The following is a 6068-nucleotide window of genomic DNA, read 5'->3' as shown; positions in this document are numbered from 1 at the left end:
GGGGGGGGGCTATGCGCCCGGCGAAATCAGTCTGCCCCACGCGCAATCACAGCCTAATTGGATCCACTTACCTGGTCTTCCGGGTTCCCCACTGCTGAGCTGCGCGTCGGGCGGACTGCGCATGCACAGTAAGCTCTGTCAGCTGGAGGAGCTCTATTTAAAGGGGCAGTCCTCCACTGACAGATGCTGCAACAAATAGGAAAAATTACAGCATGGAGCAGCCCAGGGGGAAGGCTGCTCCTAGGTTTAATGATGCCTCACTCCAGATATCATTAGATGGGGTGAGGAGGGGGAGGACAGAGATCTTCCCTCCGGTGGGCGGGAGGAAGCGGCCTGCCTCTGCCACCAGGGAGGCCTGGCTCGAGGTGGCAGAGGAGGTCACCTGCAGCACCAACATATCGCCCACCTGCATACAGTGCAGGAGGCGCTGCAATGACCTAAGTAGGTCAGCCAAAGTGAGTACACTGACTCATTCCCCTACACTCCGTCTGCCACATCACCGCCCCCACCCCACATCTCCTTCTGCACTGCCAACACTACTCTGTCACATCACCCCTCACACCCACTCAAACCTCATCCTCATCTTACCTGCACTTACTCACCTCGCCAGTACTCATCCCGCCACTACTACTCAACCCAATCCTCATACAATCTCGTGGCTCTATCTCATACTCACTCTCTCATGCATCTCATTCACGGTCAGCCTCACTCAACCTGCCACTACCTGTGCTGCAGCCACAGGGCATGCATCACATATGTGCAGTAGGAAGCGTAAAGCAAACGTGTTGTGAGCATGAAGGGGATGCACAAGGGTGTTTGAGGGTTTGTCATGGTTTTTACTTATATTTAATTGCTGACCAACTCACATCACATATTGGCACCACTACTGCCACGTCTTTGCGAATCTTGTCTGGTTTGTGCACAATGAAGATCCACACCTGATGCCACCCATTGTGTCACTGCAAAGTGGGTGTAGGTGTATTTGCAGGGCTTTTTTGTGCAGACGACTGAGAGACGTCGGCGATGTCCCCGGTGGCACCCTGGAAGGATCCGGAGGAGAAGTAGTTGAGGGTAGTGGTGACTTTGACAGCGACAGGTAAGAAGATGGTGCTCGGGCCAGCCAGGAGCAGCTTGGCATGAAGGAGGCTGCAGATGTCCATGACTACATGTCAAGTGACTCTGAGCCTCCGTGTGTACTGCTGCTCAGAGAGGTCCAGGAAGCTGAGCCTCGGTCTGCGGACCCTGTGGCGAGGGTAGTGCCCTCTGCGACGCATCTCTCTCTGCGGTTGCCCTCCCTCCTGCTGTGCAGGTGGATGTGTCACAGCACTGTGTTGTGGAGCTCCACGTGTCAGAGGTGGACGGCTTGGCCGGCAAGGCTGATGATGTTGTTCGCCCTCCGAGGAGGTCATGACTGCAGCTACGGCGGCCCCCATCCGGAAGATAGGTACATGTGTCTGGACGCCGGGGTGAGTGTGCAAGTTGGTGAATTTGATTGTCAGGAGGAGGGTGGTGGAGGCCAAACTTTGTCCCAAGTGACAGAGTGGCCTCCTGCAATGAGTGAGGGTCCCCCCCCCCACCCCCAACCTGTGAAATGGACCTTTGCAGCTGCCACAGGCTGATAGCTGCAACACGTCCATTTCAACTGGGAGTGTTTCCCCCAGTACGGGAAACAGTCCCAGTTGATCTGAAAATCCCACCCCTCCTGACATATTCCCTTAATCAGGTCTGTTAATGACCTGAAATGACAAGATAAATACTGTTAAGTGGCACCCCCCCCCCCTGCTTTAATTGCCTGCGGGATTCCCACCTGTGGGGGCTGCGCACGCACGTCGGCGCGCCTGTGGGGAACCCGGAAGTGGGCGGGTTGGAGCCGGGTTCCCGACCCGCTCCGGGATTCCCCGATTTTCGGAGCCCCCCTGCCAGGAACGCACCCGATAGCGGGTGCTAAAATGGAGCCCCATACTTTTAGTGCCAAAACAAGAAGGGAAGTCTGCATTTTAGGAAGTTGCCGTTCTTACAAACGAGATCCTAGTTTTAGATGTTTCCGGTAATCTTTTAAAATTTTTTATAATTTTTCTCTGTGCAATCTGAGATGGAAACATAGCAATTTGGAAGTGGGTGCACTGAAAATGGATTTCCTGTATTTGACTAATTATTGCTCAGTGGTAAATGTTGGCACCTCTGTCCCAGTGCCCTTCCCCCCTGAATGTTACAGACTGGCATCTTTACAAGGGTGTGCTGTGGAATGTATTGCAGGCTGGGTGAAGTTACTGTACTTCTGGTCTCCTTTCTCTCTAGCAGCCCTGCTCTATGTAACATTCCCTGTACAGGAAGGGGTCACCTCCTGCTTCTCCTACCTCTGCTGAATTTGATGGTGCCCTGGGAAGGAAGCCCTTGTTCACCAGTTTAGTTTTCTGTTACTGGAGCGGTGCCTCACTGGTTGCTTTCACTAGTCAACCCAGTCAAGAAGAACACACCACATGGGATTTATGGTGTCTCCCTATGATATGAATTACTACACTGCGATGTACCACTCTGCTGCTGTTTAATTTAACTTGATGCTTTTCAATCTTACCGTTGTTCCTTCCCCCACCCACCCGCACTTTTACTTATTGTTTTTGTTAGTTGATTTCCCACAAATTCCGTTCTCCGAACCAAAATTGGAATCGAGTCACCCTAGGTGGCTTCCATTCATCAGTCTCTGCCATGATACCCCCACCAGGAATAAAAGTGAGCCCAAAATGTCTGCCTGTTGAGTTGGGGTGAATTTCCTCTTCAGTGCATTAGGTGAGAATCCATTTTTTTTATTATTCGTTCATGGGATGCGAGTGTTGCTGACGACCAGCATTTATTGCCCATCCCTAATTGCCCTTGAGAAGGTGGTGGTGAGCCGCCTTCTTGAACTACCGCAGTCCGTGTGGTGAAGGTTCCCCCACGGTGCTGTTTGGAAGGGAGTTCCAGGATTTTGACCAGCGACAGTGAAGGAACGGCGATATATTTCCAAGTCGTATAGTATGTGACCCAGAGGGGAATGTGCAGGTGGTGGTGTTCCCATGTGCCTGCTGCCCTTGTCCTAGGTGGTAGAGGTCGCAGGTTTGGGAGGTGCTGTTAAAGAAGCCTTGGTGAGTTGCTGCTGTGCATCTTGTAGATGGTACACACTGCAGCCATGGTGTGCCAGTGGTGGAGGGAGTGAATGTTTAAGGTGGTGGATGGGGTGCCAATCAAGTAGGCTGCTTTGTCCTGGATAGTGTCGAGCTTCTTGAGTGTTGTTGGAGCTACATTCATCCGGGCAAGTGGAGAGTATTCCATCACACTCCTGACTTGTGCCTTGTAGATGGTGGAAAGGCTTTGGGGAGTCAGGAGGTGAGTTACTTGCCGCAGAATACCCAGCCTCTGACCTGCTCCTGTAGCCACAGCATTTTTGTGGCTGGTCCAGTTAAGTTTCTAGTCAATGGTGACCCCCAGGATGTTGATGGTGGGGGATTCGGCGATGGTAATACCATTGAATGTCAAGGGAGGTGGTTAGACTCTCTCTTGTTGGAGATGGTCATTGCCTGGTGCGAATGTTACTTGCCACTTATCAGCCCAAGCTGATGTTGTTCAGGTCTGGCTGCATGCAGGCATGGACTGCTTCATTATCTGAGGGGTTGCAAATGGAATTGTGCAATCATCAGCGAACATCCCCATTAATTACCTTATGATGGAGGGAAGGTCATTGATGAAGAGCTGAAGATGATTGGGCCTAGGACACTGCCCTGAGGAACTCCTGCAATGATGTCCTGGGGCTGAGATGATTGGCCTCCAACAACCACCACCATCTTCCTTTGTGCTAGGTATGACTCCAGCCACTGGGTAGTTTTTCCCCTGATTCCCATTAACTTCAATTTTACTGGGGCTCCATGGTGCCACAGTCGGTCAAATGCTGCCTTGATGTCAAGGGCAGTCACTCTCACTTCACCTCTGGAATTCAGCTCTTTTGTTCATGTTTGGACCAAGGCTGTAATGAGGTCTGGAGCCGAGTGTTCCTGGCGGAACCCAAACTGAGCATTGGTGAGCAGGTTATTGGTGAGTAAGTGCCGCTTGATAGCACTGTTGACAACGCCTTCCATCTCTTTGCTGATGATTGAGAGTAGATTGATGGGGCAGTAATTGGCCGGATTGGATTTGTCCTGCTTTTTGTGGACAGGACATACCTGGGCAATTTTCCACATTGTCGGGTAGATTCCAGTGTTGCAGCTGTACTGGAACAGCTTGGCTAGAGGCACGGCTAGTTCTGGAGCACAAGTCTTCAGCACTACAGCTGGGATGTTGTCGGGGCCCATAGCCTTTGCTGTATCCAGTGCACTCAGCCATTTCTTGATATCACGTGGAGTGAATTGCATTGGCTGAAAGCTGGCTTCTGAGATGGTAGGGATCTCGGGAGGAGGCCTCGATGGATCATCCACTCGGCACTTCTGGCTGAAGATGGTTGCAAACGCTTCAGCCTGATCTGATTGTATGCAGTAACTTGGTGGGATTGGTACACAAAAGAGAGATAATGAAGCAATAAACTACGACATCTTCTACAAGGTAGGCTTTTATATCAAGGAGCTGATTATGGCAGCTGTTTGACTGCACTTCACGCACAAACACACTGGTAATGTAGTGAAAGGAGCTCAGCTGAGTTTGAGCTGATGAAGGGGAGCAGGATATTTGGCTGCCCCAGAGAGCTGCTGAGAAAATGTAAAGGGCTGCAGCCACATGGCTGCATAGGTCAGCAAAAAAATCTTCCCGATGTGCAGCACCAGAACTCATATTTGATGCCCAGCAAAGTGGTATTGCTGCTGCGTAAGTGTGCCCTCTTTGGCATTCCCGGAGCTGTGCACCCCTGCACCTCCACAAGACACTAGTGCACCACACCTGGTTGGAGGTGGTACCCAGGTTCAGCCAGAAGTGCCGAGTGGATGATCCATCGTGGCCTCCTCCCGAGATCCCTACCATCTCAGAAGCCAGCTTTCAGCCAATTCAATTCACTCCACGTGATATCAATGTGGACTATTGCAAGTCAGTTGCAACACTAACTGGCTCCCTGCTCACCTTGGGCTAGCTGATGTAGTTGTCCTTGGTCATTGCCAGGTAAGTGTGCCAAGGTTCACAAATAATGGTCTGGTACTAGCTGATATCCCTGGCATGCCTTCTTTCATCTTGTACCACCTCAACCACAAAATAATGTTTTGAGACGCTTTTAAAAACAAACTTGCCTTAAGGAGTTAAAAGAACCAAAAAAGAAATTGAGAAATATGGAAGAAACCACACTGTACTAAAAATCTACTGTGCATATTGCAAAAAGAGAATTACACCTAATCCACTTTAAGAGCCCCATTGTCCATGGGGCTTCTCGTGCTCCCATTCCAAATGGGCACTGAAGGAACAAATAGAGCAAATCCTTCAGAATTGTGCTTGGAGTTCATTTAAAATTTTTGCAAAAAATCTGGGACTTTAATGACGCTACAGTACAAACTAATTATCTCACCTATGTTGACGGTTAGAAAAGGTAATTATTAGTCGCTTACACCTGTAAGACAAAGGTTCCAATTGCTAAAACCTATAACCGAGGCAGACACAGTGTCTTTCCTCATTCTAATTTGATTTGTTCAAAGAAAATATAAGTTGAATTTTGAAAACAAAGTTTCTTTGAGGGGAAACAGATAGCGGGGGAGGAGGTAAATAGGTTGAGGAACCCTCAGATATCTTACCCTCTGCCCTCGAGGGAAGCAAGTCGGAGGGAGTGAAAGGAGGCTACAGGTGAGGTGAGTGTCAGTGGAGAAAGGGGAATGGGTTGAGTGGGTAGTCAAAGTGGGAGATGCAGGGGTATGGCTGGGAGTGACAGGGTGGTAGAAAGTGGAGGAGATAGGGGAAGGTGAAAGGGTAGGGGACGCAATGAGAGTGAGTGGGGAGAAGCATGTGTGATGGAGGAGATGGGAAGGGAGCAGCAAAGGGCCATGTTTTCTCTGCAACTCCACCCCAAGTGCAGCCTGAAGGCATTGGTGGCTCCTGCCAACTCCCACCCGAAAGGAAAGAAAAGAAAA

This window comes from Heptranchias perlo, chromosome 8, assembly GCF_035084215.1.
Source record: "Heptranchias perlo isolate sHepPer1 chromosome 8, sHepPer1.hap1, whole genome shotgun sequence".
NCBI classification, from domain to species: Eukaryota; Metazoa; Chordata; class Chondrichthyes; order Hexanchiformes; family Hexanchidae; genus Heptranchias; species Heptranchias perlo.
The sequence above is the reverse complement of the archived record's forward strand: the minus strand, read 5'-3'. Positions refer to the sequence as shown.